This window comes from Notothenia rossii, assembly GCF_949606895.1.
Source record: "Notothenia rossii genome assembly, chromosome: 3".
Classification (NCBI taxonomy): Eukaryota; Metazoa; Chordata; class Actinopteri; order Perciformes; family Nototheniidae; genus Notothenia; species Notothenia rossii.
In genome coordinates, this window is record NC_136901.1 from 87,868,516 (window position 1) to 87,885,867 (window position 17,352).

Consider the following 17,352-nt stretch of genomic DNA (forward strand, 5'->3'; position numbering starts at 1 on the left):
GTGATTTGTGCCAAAGAAAGAGAAAGGCAACTGAATATCGGCCACATGTGAAAAGTGCAGAATGAGTGGCGGGCTGAAGTTGCTTACTTGGTCCTGTTTCAGCTTCAAGGTGATGCTGACAGTTGTGACTTGTCTGTCAAGTAGTCATTTACCATCTCTGCATGCAAGTGTGTACGAGTAGGATGGAAGAGGGGTTGAATGATTCAGCCACTTATTTTTTTCATTAACCCAAATAATACTAAATCCAAACACGTCAGTTTGAATACACTAGGAAATAAATTACAGTAAGGTTTTTGGAGAATGTATTAAATAATTAATTATTACTGAATAGTTACAATGTCAGTGTGATAGATGGAGATGATTGTGTGACAATTGTGTATAGATGCCATGGTTTGGGTCTATACAGTTTGGAAACCCTCAGCTTTCTATGCAGTGCTGACTGCCACCAGGCCAAAGGCTGCAAAGGAAGGACTGTGGTGAAGGAAACTGTCTGATCTCACCAACAACGTCCCTTTAGAGCAGGGGTGGGGAACCTTTTTCCTCTCAAGGGCCATTTCAATTTTTTCAACATCCTCCGAGGGCCGTACAAATGATTGACCTCTGCTTAAAAATACTAAAATCACAGCACATTCATTTCGCCTTTCTTTCATGCTGTTTCATACGGTGTGGCATGACCACCAAAACAGAAAGATTTGGACACAAGATGTGTGCAAATGTATTTAGTTTCCTATCCATGTGGAAATGATTTAACTGGGGGGGGGAACTGGTGCTCTCCGTCAGCACTACACCCCTGTCAGACGAGACATATACCACGTGATGACACCTTAGGTTCGAGTTGTGTTCAAGGACCCTGACCTTGGCCAGGAAAAACAGGCACTCACTTGTTTAATTCTTTTGAGGTCTAGATTTCTTAAATGTTTTTCTTTTTTGCGTGTGTTTATAAATTAACTCGAGGGCCATACCAAATTGTCTCGCGGGCCGTATACGGCCCGGGGGCCGCAGGTTCCCCACCCCTGCTTTAGAGGACCTGGAGACAAGTATGGTGGGACAGGGACACACAGGGGTTTCATTGTGTCGCATCACACTGGCTTGAAGAGATGTGTGTGTGCACAGACACACACATGCTCAGTGCACACTCCAGGGTCTGCTGAACTTCCCTCAGTGGCACAAATGCCACCTCTTTATCTTGAGCCATTACTCTGAGAGTGAGGTTACAAATCCCCACTCTACTAACCCAGCTCATCTCATGCACAATTTCATTTTAGAGAAATGGGACACAGGAAGTGAAGTGTAAGGATTACATTTATCAAACACAGTGGCCCATGATGAATATCTACTGTCATGAATAGGTAGTATGACAGTGGATATTTTAGAAGATAATGCCCCCGGGTCAACGTAGATCAAAAACATCCAAACTGCGGTGGTTCCCGGTTTAACACAATAACCAACCAATTTAGCCCTGAGAAATACCTTACCGTAGCATATATCCCATACCAACCAGGATTTTTGTGACAACCCCCCACAGCTCAGCAAGACTAGAAACAAAGAGCCCCCGTGTTGACACCAGCTCTCCGAGCTAAGCTGCCTTAGCAGTGGGGCTTTTCCAGGGGCCTCCACTAGTCCCTAATATCCTGCCTGCTACAGTTTCCATGAGGCCGAGGGCAACATCCAGCCAGCGGCAATAGATGCAGCTACAGTCATCAGGACAGACAGACAGACAGACAGACAGACAGACAGACAGACAGACAGACAGACAGACAGACAGAACTACAGACAGACAGACAGACAGACAGACAGACAGACAGACAGACAGACAGACAGACAGACAGACAGAACTACAGACCGACAGACAGAACTACAGACAGACAGACAGACAGACAGACAGACAGACAGAACTACAGACCGACAGACAGAACTACAGACAGACAGACAGACAGACAGACAGACAGACAGACGCCCCGGTCTTGACCTACTGGGATTGACATTTCGACACCTGTGTTGGATCAATAATGTTTTAAAAAGAGCAATTTTAATGTCCACATAAAGAGCTAATGTAACAGGGTTTTTTTTGTGTAGAACTATATAATTAGTTCTCTGTGTAATTAGCTGTTTTAATTAGTGTAAAAGCAATTGATTGCACTGATTTATGTTATTTTAAATGTAGTTTTAGTTTCAGTTGAGTTTGGGACTAGTATCATGATTAGTATTCTCACCAGACCTCTGTCTTCAACCAATTACTGCAGGTGCCAGATTAGCATCATGGACAATTGCTGCGATTATATTAAATCACAGGATGTCCCCAGTTAATATCAAGTCCCATGGAAACAGAGCTGTAGCTCCAAACTCATTGAAATGAGTGAAGTGTGATTTTTCTTGGCGGTGAGCAATAAGATTTGGCACAGTGTGCGTGTGAAGTGCACCGTGCTCTATGCTCAGCACAGTATCCCGGCAACGAATATTATATTTTAGTCAATACAAGAAGGATGATAAGACAAGGATTCATCAGAGAGGACTGTATGCAAGCCAAAACAAACTACAACCTTTCTGAACTGTCAGTTTGATAAGATGATTGGTAAGGAACACGTTCAGACATGCCCTCCTCTCTCTCTTCATTACAAAGCTCTGTCCTTGACCAGGCTGAGCTGATCAGGAGCTTCACTGACAAACTGTGTCAACACTGGGGCATAATGCTGGTTAATATTCAGCGAGTCTACGATGGCTTCTGCTCTCACAGGTGTTGGACACTCTAGGGCCTGTCGTGTAATCATGTTGTAACATTTTGAGACTAGGGGTGTAACGGTATCCGTATTCGTCCCGTACCGTCAAGGTTCGGATGTCACAGTTCGGCACACGTTTTTTTTTACGAATGGGAAAAAGGTCTGTCATTCAGGGCAGTATCCATTACACTATTTATAATCCAGGGGGCGGTATTCCACCTAACAGCTGTTTGCCAGCCGCCCTTAAACAACAAATGAAGAACAAGAAGAAAACACAACAAAACGAACAAAATACAAGAAGAAGAAAAGTTAGTATGGCGATTTCAGATAACACACAGGAGCTAAAACTAGGGTTGCCACCTTTCAGAAATAGAAATAAGGAACACCCCTCACGCCGCGCGGGTGTCCGAAACTCCTGAAATGCATTGAAATATATCTATTTTTTATATGAACCAAAATGCTTTGATTTAAATAATTGACATGATTTCACATACCATAATAGCCTCTGGGCCCTGGGGTCACTTGGTGGTCAGTAAGGAAGGGGTAGTCAAGAAAGCATTTACTGTAGTCATACTTAGTTTAAAGTGCTTTATTAGCAATGAACTTGTAAACTTGTATGTTTAAATACATACTGTGCATAGGCTGAACTAGCCTGAACCTGAGAACAGCACCTAAATTAAATAAGCTACAATAGAATGTGCTTTAAGTGTAACATTTGAACCTGAGCATAGCCATAGTAAATTAAACAAAGCCTGCCTGCATAGGGCACGTTAACTGAAACAGAACAGCACCTAAATTAAATAAGCTACAATAGAATGTGCTTTAAGTGTAACATTTGGGAACAATTAAACTTAAGGCAGAAAGCAATGAAATGAAACACACTTGTAAACTTGTTACGGGTGATTAGACTGACCTAGGCTGAACTTGAGCATATGCTAGTCTGTATTATATGCATATAAAGTGCTGTAACAGCTGTAACAAAGCCTGCCTGAGGACTCTTTTACGAATCATCTTAAAATGAAACACTTTGGTGAACCTGTTATGATTAACTGATTGAACAAAATGACAAATGAAAAGATTGATAACATCACTCCCTGAGCCAAGTCTGAACCTGGCCGCATACCCTCTGCTTCATAACTGGGAGCCACCAGTGGAGTCAAGATACGCCTAAAGAAAGTGCATAACATAAAACTAATAAACAGATAAAAAATAAAGTGCATAGCTTCCCTCAACTCCTTTATGTCCTTTTTTTTGTTAGAACAGGTTTAAACAGTCCCCTCTCTTCCTCACTTCTTCTTCCAGGAATACTTCTTGTTACTTCTTGCAGCACTGAGCAGCTCCTTGTCTTTCAGAGCTGTGGTGTGGAACTCTGGACAGGTCTGCTCAAAGTTCAGAGTAATGAGGAGCTCACTCCTGATGAGCTCCACTGAGCACCTGCTCCTGCAGTCACTCCACTTGTTGGTCATTCTGGAGAAGATCCTTTCCACGTATCCAGTGGATGCTGGGATGCTCAGGATGTGTCTCATGATGGAGAGCATGTTGGGCACATCCACTTCTTTAAACACAGCCATCCACCTCGCAGCCACACCCTTGGACTTCCATGCATCAGAATATTCTTCTCTGAGCCTCCTCAGGATTGTATTGGCTGTGGTGCACTCATCGTAAAGCTCATTCATCTTCAATTTATTGATGAGGTTGAGTTTGGTAGCCACCTTCTCAATTTGATTAAAGGTCAGGTTGCCATGTTGGAGTAAGAGAGGCTGCAGTGAGAAGAACCAGTTCTCTTCGGAGAAGTCGAACCATTTCTCAACATATGAAATGGCTGTATTGAGGAATGCAGTGAATTCGGCCCTTGCCATGTGTGCGTCATGAGGGAGGAGGCGCTGCAGCTTTTGCCTTGTTAGGTACCCATAGAACTGGTCGTCTCGTCTCTGTATAAGCTTTTGCCTGAATTCATCCATGATGGAATACAACTCAACACAGGTGGTTCTATTGCTCTCCAGGCTCTTTACTACTTCCTCAAAGAGGGAGAGTATATTGTTGCAGAAAAGAAGGTAAATCTCCACAATGTCTTCATCTTCCACAGTTGAGTCTCTGTTGAGCTTTAACAAAGCTTGCACTTGCTTGGGACACTCGTCTCCTAGACTGATGAAGTACGACTTCAGTGCAGTCCAGGTCTGCATCAGCCGATGGATGGCTGGATTGAGGGAGAGCCACCTGGTTGTCACATGTCGTAGGATCTCTTGGAATTCAACGTCACAAAACTCACAAAATTCTTTGAGTGACTCTCTTCTTTTTGCTGAAATGGAGAAGTGGCCATAGACCTTCAGCACAACATTCTCCACATCTACAATAAGCTTGTCAAGGGCGTGCTTCACTGTGTTGTGCACTATGTGGGCATGGCAGTTTCCTCGCAGCAGATCGTTTTGTTTTCTCTTCAAGTTGGTGAAAACAGAGTTGTGAATACCATAATTGACATTTGTGTTGTCAGCACTGAATGCAGTCACTTGATCCATTGACAAGCCAAATTTCTCAAGGGATTGTTCCAGGAGAGCTACAATCCCAGCAGCTGACTCATCTGGATTCTCTATGAAGTCCAGCATTTTGTTGGTGACACCAGACTCTGGAGTGAAGTACTGGACAGCAAGGGGAAACATCTTCCTGTTCCCTTTATTGGAAGCATCGGTCTGTATGGAGAATGGGAGGGGTGGTGATGTTAAGATCTTGAGAACATCACCCACTGCCTTCGGGGCCAGGACGTCTTTCACCAGTGCCTCTTGCTTTGTTCTCCCCAAAGTCATCTTCTTCACCATTTTGGAATCAGATAGAGTCTTTTGATTGAGCTTGTGTCCACAGTCAGCACTGTTGTAGCTGAGGTTATGTTTTACTGTGTGGTATACCTGTGTCACCTCAGCTGCAGTAATCTAGAGGGGGGAATGGGATGATGTCAGATTATTACTTTCATATTGTTGTCACTATTTATTTTATTTATCAATCAATCAATCAATCGTATTTATTCACAGTAGGCCTATTTATTCACAGTATTTATTTGCTGTTAATCTATTAGGAATAATTTCAAATGAGCAGCATTAGCATAACAACATAAGAGTTCTGATTCTGAATCAGAGATGTTCTTTATGGTTACATTTCATTCTATATTGATCATATTAAATACACGTTTATTTAATAGACTTTAAAATCATATCGGTATGATATGGGACCAGGGGTGGGTAGAGTCTCTACCCACCCCTGGTCCCATATCATACCGAATCAATCTCAGGAGATGTTTCAGCTATGAAGAACTGTGACACTGGTGCTTGGCTCCTTTGTGTTCTGATATTTCTTGAGTGGAGATCCCCGGCTGCGTGCTGTTTGACATCAGACAGCCCACCGTGCGACACTGAAAATGTTCTGCGACATGCTTTGCAATTTGCCTTGTAGTCATCTTCAGGGACCCTATCAAGCCACTGGTTTGCCTCTTCCCATTCTCGTCTGTATTTCTGTTGTCGGTGTTTCCTCTTTTGAGGACGAGGTGGCGTATCTGAAGACATCTTGCATTTGTTTTTAAAAATCACGCCGCGACAGAGCGGCGTAATGACGTAACGTAGCGAGCGTAACGACGACAGGCAGCGCAAAGGGGCCGGGCCGGGCTGACAGGCAGACAGACATGATTTGGCACAGAGGCAGAGCAGAGAGGAGAGTCCGCGGAAGGTCTTGCGCACCTCCCGCCAACATATTTTGCTGTTTTTAATATTTCCTGTCCTTTATTTTGTTCATTATTGTTAGTTCAGTGTTCACGTGTGTGTGTGACAGAAGTGCATGGGACAGATTGTGAAAATACGGGACAAACTGCGTTCCGTATTGGTTCAATACGGAACCCAACATTTAATTCCCAATTACGTAACAAATACGTATTTCAAGGAACGGGTGGCAAGTCTAGCTAAAACCCACCTGCTTCTTTTAAATCAGCTGTGTGGGAACATTTTGGGTTCCCTGTGGACTACAATAACGATGGAGTGCGAGTGGTGGATGGGACGAGGACGGTGTGTCGGCGTTGTTAGACAGCGGTGCGGTATGCTAATGGTAACACACGCCAAACATGCTAAATCATATCAGAAGGCATCACCCAGATTTGCCAATCACCGGAGCCCGGCAAAAGACAACAGCAGTTCAACAGCTTATCCCCGCTGTTTTTAAGAAGCCAATAGACATGAAAGCCGTGAGACCAAAATAAATAACGGAAGCTATTGGCATATATATTTCAACGGCTATGCGCTCTTGAAACACTTTCTTATTATTTATGATGTAATATTTTCAAGACCTTCTTTTTGGTTTTACAGTTTATTGAACCTTTTTGTTTGACATCAGCCATTATAGATAATCTGGGCATCTGAGTGTGTGTGGTACTGTTTGTGGTACTGTTTGTGGTTTGTGATAAAGTGTAATACAGTTAATTATTCAAAACGTTAGAGTTCCTTATTTTTAAACTGAAACTTGCACTACTGTTCAAAAATAAATAACAACAAACCTGGAATTATGCATTTGGGACTTGTATTTTGCTTTTTCTTGTTGTACCGAACTCGTACCGAACCATGACCCCCAAACCGAGGTACGTACCGAACAGTGAATTCTGTGAATCGTTACACCCCTACTTGAGACGCAAATTAACACTAGTGATGGGAATTACAGCTCTTTGAAAGGAGCCGGATCTTATTGCTCCGTTCCTTCCCGAGAGCCGTTTTTTTTGAGCGGTGGAGATTATTTGTTGAACCTGCTTTAAATGATATTTTGGCTTTATAAATGTTGCACTGTGCTTTATCATTGCCTATGTTTTTGTTGAAGTCCATCCAAATGCTTCTGCGATATCGCGTTTGGCTCATTTCTTCACCGAAAAACACGTTGTTTAGCTGTACCACTTCTTATGACTTCTCTCTGTCATGCGTATTTGGTTAAGACCCACTCCTACTCTGCCTCTGATTGGCTAACCCTAACCCACAACATCTCACTCCTCGTGCCTAAATCTAACCAATCAGAATAGGGGAGGGTCTTCACGGAATACGCTTGGTGAACAAAATCAAGCTTTTTCACTGTTCACGTAAAGGCAAGTGGATTTATGGCAGGTAGTGAACCAGCGATAAAAAGAACGGCTCTCACCAAGTACGACTCGGTTCCCTTCGTTCTTACTAAAGAGCCGTTCAAAAGAATCGGATTGTTCGCGAACATAACTAATTAACACTGATTCCATTACAACTTGATTTCCAATACATCTCCAACAAACATTCTCCTATCATTCCAAAAGTACACAATGAGACATTATCATTGGTATAAAGTTCTGAAATATCTGAATACACAATAAAACAAGAAATGTTCTGAGCGATCTACACACAAATAGGCTACATGCGCTTCATCTAAAAGAGTCATACTAAACTTTCCAAATATTTCTAGATTTTTTATTCAACTTACATTTTAGACAACAGGCGCTTTCACACCAAGTACTTTGCCGTACTTAGTTCCCAGTACTTAGTTCATCAGAACTCTTTAGTTCATCAGAACTAAATAGCAGATTGCGTTCACACCGGAATAAGTCCCTGAGGGAGGATTAGACAAATGAAGCTGCTGACGTCACTTCTTCTTCTTCTTCTGCTTTGAGTTTACTGGCAGGCCGCAAACAACTTCACGGCGTATACTGCCACCCGAAGTCCCCGGCCGGAAGTCCCCGGAGTTGGGGACTGGCTTCAGTAAAAGCTGCTGGGACTCCCTGCAGCTTCTACTGAAGCCTTTCGAGTAAATCTCCAGAACGCCGACACCTCCTCATCTCCACCGCTCCCATGTTTTCTTTTGTGTTGCCATGAGTTAGTCTCTCTCCGTTGGTGCGCTAGGCTAATGCTAATAATGCTAATGCCAGCAAATACAATGGCGGCTTCACAAAACTTTTCCAAGTTTTAAGGGGCGTGGTTTGCAATCTGCCCAGCCAATTAGAAATGGGAACCTTTTTCTCCCATGAAAGTACCTGCTCTACAGCAGGGACTAAAAAGGTTATCATGAACTAAGTTCTAGTTCCGGAATTTTTTGGTGTGAATGCAACATTTCAAGAACTATCGGAACTATACTGGGAAAAGTACCCCGGTGTGAAAGCGCCTATGGTAAGCCTTATTAGTGAATTAAAGACAAATTAGTGAACTGTAACTGTACAACCACTTTATTTGGAATAGTGAATCAATACCATAAAGCAATAGGATGAGTTAGCCAGCTTAAAGTGTGTTATTATTGCAAGTGGATTATTTAATATTTAAGTGGACCTTAAAAGGAATCCCTGTTCCTTGACAGTTTCCCAAGGCTAAGCCCCTCTGTCCCCCCCTGGGAACATGAGCATCTGTCAGTCCAAGTTATCACTGAGCTCCCATTAGGAAAAGGAAGTATGGAGCCAGGCTTTCCTGACCCCAAATGCACAGAAATCCTACTATTGTGCCTCTCCCCAGGGGTTTGGGATTTTAAGAAATAATTCCAGGACTAATATAGTATCTTACAACCAGAGTTTGAAGTGGAAATTCTTCCGAAATTACAGTAGAAGTGATTGTGTTGTTGTTAACCATGTCACTATCATTCTCTCTATCCACCAAATGTTTTTCTACATTGGCAAATTATGTGATGTAATGTTGAAGATAATTCCGGTTCAGAATTCGATTATTTAAACAAACAGTCTACTAGGATTGCATCAAAAAATATTTTCAATCAATCAGCCAACTAGTTAAGACATTCAGACATTTTAATATGTTAACTGAGAAAGAGGTGAGCTGCAAAAAGATTATGAAAGTTGAAAAGTGTCTGCCAGATTGTTTATCGATGACATAAATCAAATAGTAATATAACAAAAAATAATGACCAAAGAACATAGCACTGTGGGATTGGAAGCTAAACCCTGAAAATGTTAAAAATGCGTTGAAATGTAAGCAAGCTTCTTAGCAAATTTGCAGAGGAATTTATTTCTAAGATTAAGGTCTGCTTTGCATTGAAAGATGATGTTAACCAATAGCCCACACTCCTTTACATAGTAGCACTTAGTCATATTTCTCATGATGCCTACACACACTTGCAAATACTGTGAGAAATCTGAGATGGACTGTTGACTGATCAGGTCAGGCTCTAAGGATTAACATTAGTGTTGGAATTAGCTTTGGAAAAGAGAATCTACTTTAGTTATTTTGCAAAGTCTGAATAGTTTTGCAACAGCTATTACAGCTAAAATGTTGGAGGGTTCATTGACTGAAGCTTAGGCTTTGCTCACATTGCATAAGTGGCTGCTTGAATAACTGATTATATCACTGAGATCATTACCAGTCTATTGCCAAGTTAGTGCACAATGGGAAAATGAACAATGAAGTCTGAATGTGTTGGTCTACATACAACAAACAAAACTTAATTCAACGTTTGATTTAATCATTTTGACGACCACTTTGATCTATGTGGTAAACGTAATCATAGCAACAGAAACTTTCTACAAGAGCTGATACAGTTTAAAGACAGAACAAATCTATTGATATCCTTACAGCGATCAATATGTGATGTCTATTGCATTCGTGGTGTTGTTTCTGTGCTCTCTCATCTTGTTCACTTCAACTCAAGATTAGTGAATTCCTAGAAAGCCTTTCAACAACCCCCAAAGATGGGTCATGACTTCATGCTTTCAGCACAGATGGGAACAGCGATAGCAACACTATAGAGAGAATAACAGATGGTCATGTTTAAGTGAGAAAAAGATGTACCACAGATGAAAGAGTTTACAGGTTTCACCTCCATCCATTTCATTAGGTCTCACAGGTAGCCAAGCTTTTCATGCTAATGCTACATTTTGTTGTGTTCTGCCACATAAGGACTAGGGCTGCACGATTTGGGGAAATAATCTAATTGCGATTTTTCTGACAGATATTGCGATTGCGATTTGCGATATTTGTTTTTAAGCGACCCCAACGGAAGTTTATTGTAAAATGCGGTCATATCTCCAGCTAGAAAGGTCGTATCAACGTGCTCCCGTCTCTAGAACCCCCGCAGCCCGAGCTACGAGGAAAATAACTCAAATGACATGGAACTTCCGTTGGGTTGCTTTAAAGTCAAGCTTCAGTTTAAGATTCACCCTGTAATAGAAACATGTGATGGAACATTACTAACCTGACTCAGATGGTTTGTTTCACCAAACCATCTAGGAAAGCTCCATTGGAAGCCATTTGGGAAAGTATTTCAAAAATACTTGGCAGGTGATTGGATCAATCTGTCTATCACCTACTATCATGGGCCACTTCTGATTGGTTAACAATGACTGGTAAATGTGGAGTGCAGCACTTCTGATCGGTGAAGAAGAAGAAATAATTTTTGTATAAACTAAAAAGAATTGCAGGCTTTGCGATTTGATAATTGCATCATTTCAATCGCGATTTCGATTTAAAATCGATTAATCATTCAGCCCTAATCAGGACCACAAGTTGTATCTTAATGGCTGCCTGATTTGGCTTGAATTTGGGGGTGAGGAAATTGGGCCCATTCAGGCTGAGCTCCAAAGTCCAGCCATCAGTCTAGTTTACATATACTTGGAACATTTCTAATCGACCATTCATTGTATCTTGAAAGAGTCTGGAACCGGAACGGTTCTCCTGATTTTGAGTCAAGTGGAACCGCTAAAGTTTGATCTCATCTCATATTCGACCCAGGTAAATGATATACAGCACAACAAAAGCAATATCTGTGTTCTTTACTTAGCAAGAATGTAAACGGTAAATGTCACAGTATCTAAGTAATACGTGCAGATAAGCTTTTTGAATCCCTTTACTGATAGTGTCAAAGTTGGACTCTGGCCACCCGAGAGAGATGTCACACTTGCCCCCCAAAAAAAGAGGTGCAGCTGGCTAGATTAGTTCAGGATTAGAGTTTATCCCCTGCTACCGATGATGGGGATAACAGCACTCAGGAGACCAGTAGTGTAAGATAAGCCATTCCATCGTAGGCTTAGTTGACACTCTTAAGTAAAGAAACTTGCAGTAAATTAACTGCTAGTGTTTTGATCAAGCACTTGACTTACTGTTTAATGGCCACTACAATACATCAAGATATTGTTGGTTAAGCATGGTCACTAGTAGGCCATCTTAAATTCCATGTAATCAACTCAAGGTAGGACACAGCAACAAGAACGAAATAAATAGTCCTTATTGACAGTTAGGCGTACAAGTCTGTACATTATCACCGTTTTGAAAAATGTGTCTATATTGGGTTAGTACTCTAATGAGAATTGCTAAATGCCAATCACAATTAAATTGTTACCAAGAATTGATAACTAGACTCCCTGATTTGCATGGTGGACCCGACCTGATGCTGGCTGGTGACCTTCGGCCTGCTGCTGCCGCTACACAGACGCAGACCTGCTGCCGTCAGAGAGAACAGGGCTTTTACTGTACAAGTCAAACATATGCCACTTTAGAGGAAGCTTTATCCCCTCACTACAGCGACTGCTTGTCTTTCCAGCATGGTGTGGCCCAGTGAAAATCTGAACCCTTCACCCTGGCCTTGGCAGTGCCGGGCTGAAGCCACTGAGCAACAAACAATTCACAACTGAAAGTTAAATCTGGTTGCCAGACTTGTAACCAGCCAGCAGCTTCGGGTTGCCAAAGCTGACAGAAGGGTGGCATTATTTTTTAAAGTTACAATAAAGATTTTTAATGAATTTATTATTTGTTTCTTTCCCATTCTCTATAAGTCTGCCACAAACGCACATTTAAATATGCAAGATAACACAACCGTTGGTAAATTCTGACAGGCGGACAAATTGCTTTGTGTCCTCAAGTATGAAGGTAGATATGGTGCAAAATGCGAGAGCTTGGAAAACCTGAGCACTTGCAGAACAAAAAACTGAGCTTGTGTGCATACATTTACACTTGTATAAAATATCCACGTATCTGTGAACCAAATTTGAAGTCACAGGAAGAAAAAAAAAGTTTTGTGGCTTGTAGAAAAAAAATGAACTTAGAGATTAAATGTTCACTTGCAGAAAAATATATATTTTTTAAATATATTTTCCATTACAACTGCACCTTGGTTATTACAATCTCTCAAAGCAGTCATTACAACTTCACAAATCTGCTCTGTGGCAGTATGAATCCACGGCCTTGACTTTTGCTACACTTCTTGCGATGAATGTGCCGCTAAAGTAATTTTCACCTGTAGATGTGTGTGACTGATCCGAGTTTGCGCGTTGTCGTTCTGATAGCTCCGCCCCTTCGCTCCAACCCCCCTCCCTCCACCCACATCTACAGGTGAAAATGACTTTAGCGACACATTCATCACATGGATCACATTCATGGATTTATAGAGAGCAGATCCGTGAAGTTGTAATGACTGATTTGAGAGGTTGTAATAACCAAGTTGCAGTTGTAATGGAAAATATGTATTTTTTAAATATATTTTTCTGCAAGTGAACATTTCATCACTAAGTTCATTTTTTTTCTACGAGCTACAAAACTTTTTTTGCACTTTTTTCTTTCTGTGACTTAAAATTTGGTTCACAGATACGTGGCTATTTTATACAAGTGTAAATGTATGCACACAAGCTCAGATTTTTTTCTGCAAGTGCTCACATCAGGTTTTACAAGCCTCATTTTGCACCATATCTACCTTCATACTCAAGGGTGATCATAACAGCGATCATAACACTTTGGTTTTGTTTAGAGTTTTTCCGTCTCAGTTTTTCTACCGTCTTAACTTTAAAGGTTACTGTAAAATCAAAGTCACAGTTTCACCTGTGGACCATGCAAAGCAAAGTGATGGAGAGAAGTTTGACCGCCGCTACAAATTGATTTTGATCCTCTTTTGTAAAAAGTAATGCTGTCAAAATTATCGCGTTAACGGCGTTAATTAATTTTTTGAATTAATTGCGTTAAAATATTTAACGCATTTAACGCATGTGCAGAATGGCCCGCCCCATACATCCCACCAGTGGCAACGCTGGGGTAGGCTACAGCCATACCAAGAAATGGCTTAGCCCCACCTTAGCCCCACCATGAAAAACGATGTTAAAGTAAGCAAAATAAAGTCCGCCAACTCGCGCAGTTAGTAAGATTGATTTCAGTAGTCACTTGTCTAGAAATACCGAAGACTATAAACGGTTTTGAAAACTTTTGGCACGTAGTAATCGTCTTCTCAATAGAACATCTTTGATAATGTCTTCTGGCCAATCAGAATCACGATAACGGCGTGGTGTTGTTGCAGGAAGTCCTGACGGAGAATACTTTTGCTGTAGTACATCTCTATATACATCGATACAACATTACGTGTTGATAGAAATCAACACGTAATGAAATAAGACCCCACAGTTTGATGATTGATAGGTGTGTGGGCTGTCTTTCATTTTGACACACAGAACAATGTTATAATAAACATACATACATACTGTATGTTAAATGGATATATCCGCCTTCTTTCATTTATCTTTCCATTCCCACAACAATATACATAAAGAAATGGCATATTTTGGACATAGTTCGAATGGAGATTAATCATGATTAATTCATTTTTAAGCTGTGATTAATCTGATTAAAAATGTTAATCGTTTGACAGCCCTAGTAAAAAGATATTTTTCTTGTATATTTTTGGTTGTGTTTTAATCTTTTTAAAAGCATTCTGTCTACATTAGAATGAATGTAAAACCCACAGTTCACCCTAACTGATGGTGTGTATTGCCTCAGATGTTCAGTCAATGAGGATAGAGTTGGACAGCAGGTGGAGCTATGGATTCAGTCATGGTGGTTTCATTACTTATTACCCAATTCTTCTTCTGTTCTCCTTGTTATTGCTGCGACTAGTATCAAAACAAATAAATCATACTGTGCCTAAGGCTTGTCCCATACAATTCTTCTTTCACACCAAGTACAGAAGAGCAAATCAAACCTATATAGATGCTATGATCTTGGTAATAATGAATTTCAATATGTTATCATGCTCAATGGTAAGCTGGTAATGTAGTTGGTAAAAAAAAAGTGAACCAGCCATTTCCAATTTCCCTGCTCAAGAAAAGTAATCAAGGCAGGAAAGGAGGGACCATCATCCTTGTCTTAGCTTCCCTATATTTTACACAAGTTCATGCAGAGAGTGTAGGTGCAACAGGCGCCGTCAGAATAAATCAAAAGACAGGTTTACTACTTAACAATCTGCTGAACGTACATTTACAGGGATGTGGTTTAAACCCTTTCAATTACACTTCATTCTCACAAGTTGATAACTGTACATATTAAAACATGTAACTGGTGACAGGACCACCTAGAGTTTAATTTGAGGTTCACTCTTTCGGGGAAATAAATTGAAAATCTCTATTATAGTGTTTCCAAAAAACAAACTGATTGGTGAGAATCCACATTTAGGTCCTGATAGCTAAACATATTCAAGCCGTATTCCTTCTTCCAAGGAAAGAAAGGTTCCGTAGTTGACATCTCAGTCCCAAGAGCTACCTAATACATCAAGTGTGATGTTATCTTCATTCCAATGTTGTGCAAAATATAAACAAATACAAGTGCGGCACGGAGCAAGCATGAAAAACGTGAGAAAATATCAAAACCAGCCGCTTATTGTCATGATAACGGCTAATGGCTTTAGCTGAATACTATTACAAAAGAGTCAGGAGTGGAAACACAGGGAGAAGGAACCTCCCCCATTGCTCATAAAAGGTTTTAAATGAGCAAAAAACTGAATGAAAAGTTTCAGAAAAGAACAAAATATAGTAAATAGATTCGCATCAAACATGTTGATGTCAGTTTCTTGCAGCCCAAAGAGCCAAATACCTGAAAAATGTTGTACTCCCTAAATGACGTATTAATGGAAGGCCTTCACTAGTAGTAACATTTCTGAAGATCGATTTGTTTACTTCAAACTGAATTTTGTAATAAATCCTAGCTGTACAGAAATACCCCTCGTGAGAGAAATATAGTGACATGCTGCATCATGCAGGACTGTCCAGACAAATGCCAGTCAGCTGAGGGGCGATTGTGTCATTTTCCAGAGTGTGGTGACAGCATGCATTGTTGTTGGGGGGCGACCAGCTGGGGAGCTCTGCAAGTGTGTGTGTGTGTGTGTGTGTGTGTGTGTGTGTGTGTGTGTGTGTGTGTGTGTGTGTGTGTGTGTGTGTGTGTGTGTGTGTGTGTGTGTGTGTGTGTGTGTGTGTGTGTGGATTGAGGGGCACAGGAATGCTGGGGTGAGTGTGCATGTGTATGAGACTGCATGTGTGTGTGTGACAATGAAAGGCATCCCACACAGTTCTAAAAGCCTCCATTCATGGCGGACCTGAGTCATCTGGTTCTCTGCAGCAGGTCTGAAGTCAGCAGTACCATAGCTGTGCAGTGTGTTTCAAGTTTATTCGTCAATGAGTTAAAGCAACAACTCCTCAAGACTAGCGGCTGGCCCTAATGCTAGCAGCTACAGCAATGACTCGAGCTCAAGACCAGCTATTCTCATGTGAAAATCCACTAAAAAAAATAAAAAATATGTTTACCCTCAAAACATAAGGGAAAATGAAGTTTTATGGGAAATACTTTTTTAGGAGACAGACCAGCATTGCCATTAATATATCTATGGCGCTAGAAACATTTATTGTAGAGAGACAGCAAGATAGAAGGCAGGGAGAAAAAAGGCAGAAAAGCTTTTTTTGAAGACACAGTGTCACATAATGCCTGTATGGATATCAGTCGCGCTGCCAAACTGTGCAGGTTGCACTAGCTCCCTCGACAGTCAGAATAAGTCCAGCTCCCCTGTGCCACATCTCAGAAAACTAGGAAACCAGATCAGCCTGCATGACCCAATTAGAAATGTCCCCTGGATGATGGACAAACTTCAGTTTCTGTCCTATCCTTCAAACAGTATATGCCAGCTAAGAAGAGCTCCAAAAGATACAGGCATGTGAGGAATATGTTGTGAAGCAGGGCTGTCCCGAATACCATTTTTGGGGCTCCGGATATTCGGTAGTAATCAGCAGCGAATATTTGGATATTCGGCCCGCGGGGGGGGGGGGATAGCAGTGAACCGCTTCAACACGTGTATTTCGGTTTATTCATGGCATTCATATTGTTATTCTACAGTATTTATTTTGAAGGAGAGTTAGCGCTGTTGACAGGAAGTTGTGGTTGCTATGGAAACAACGTGACGGAGATTAACGGAAAAAAGTCATATCTACATATAAAGACGGAGAAAGTAAACGATAAAGTGTATGGTTAAGTGTTAGCACCCCCGAAGAGGCACAAGCTCTTACGTTGATATTGGAGATTTCAATAAATTCAATTTCTTTTAAAAAAAAAAAAAAACGAATATCCGAATAACGAAATTGAAACCCGAATAATATTCCAACGAACAAATATTTGGATATTCGGGTACAGACCTACTGTGAAGTATATTGTTTACACTCTTTTTCCACAGCCAACACGATAGATCTACACATGCTGGCAACCCAATAAGCTGCAGCACACTATTGACTGAACGATTGGGGTGTAACGGTATATTACGTACCCTTCGATTCGGTACACGTGTGTACCGAACGAATATAACGTTAAATGTAAAAAATTGAGAATGTGAACAACTTTTTGGAAGTAATCTCAGGTGCTGCGTCGCAGCA

The 17,352-nt window shown here is 41.1% G+C and overlaps 1 protein-coding gene across 1 annotated transcript in view; it reads left to right on the forward strand.

The window, feature by feature from the left end:
- The first annotated feature begins 6,670 nt into the window (after positions 1-6,670).
- The window catches only part of LOC307031855 (transmembrane O-methyltransferase-like), a 31,017-nt gene continuing 20,335 nt past the window's right edge, over positions 6,671-17,352 (forward strand). Inside the window, exon 1 of the mRNA XM_079669339.1 lies at positions 6,671-6,800. The gene's annotated coding sequence lies outside the window, so the exon portion shown is untranslated. The remainder of the gene's footprint in view (positions 6,801-17,352) is intronic.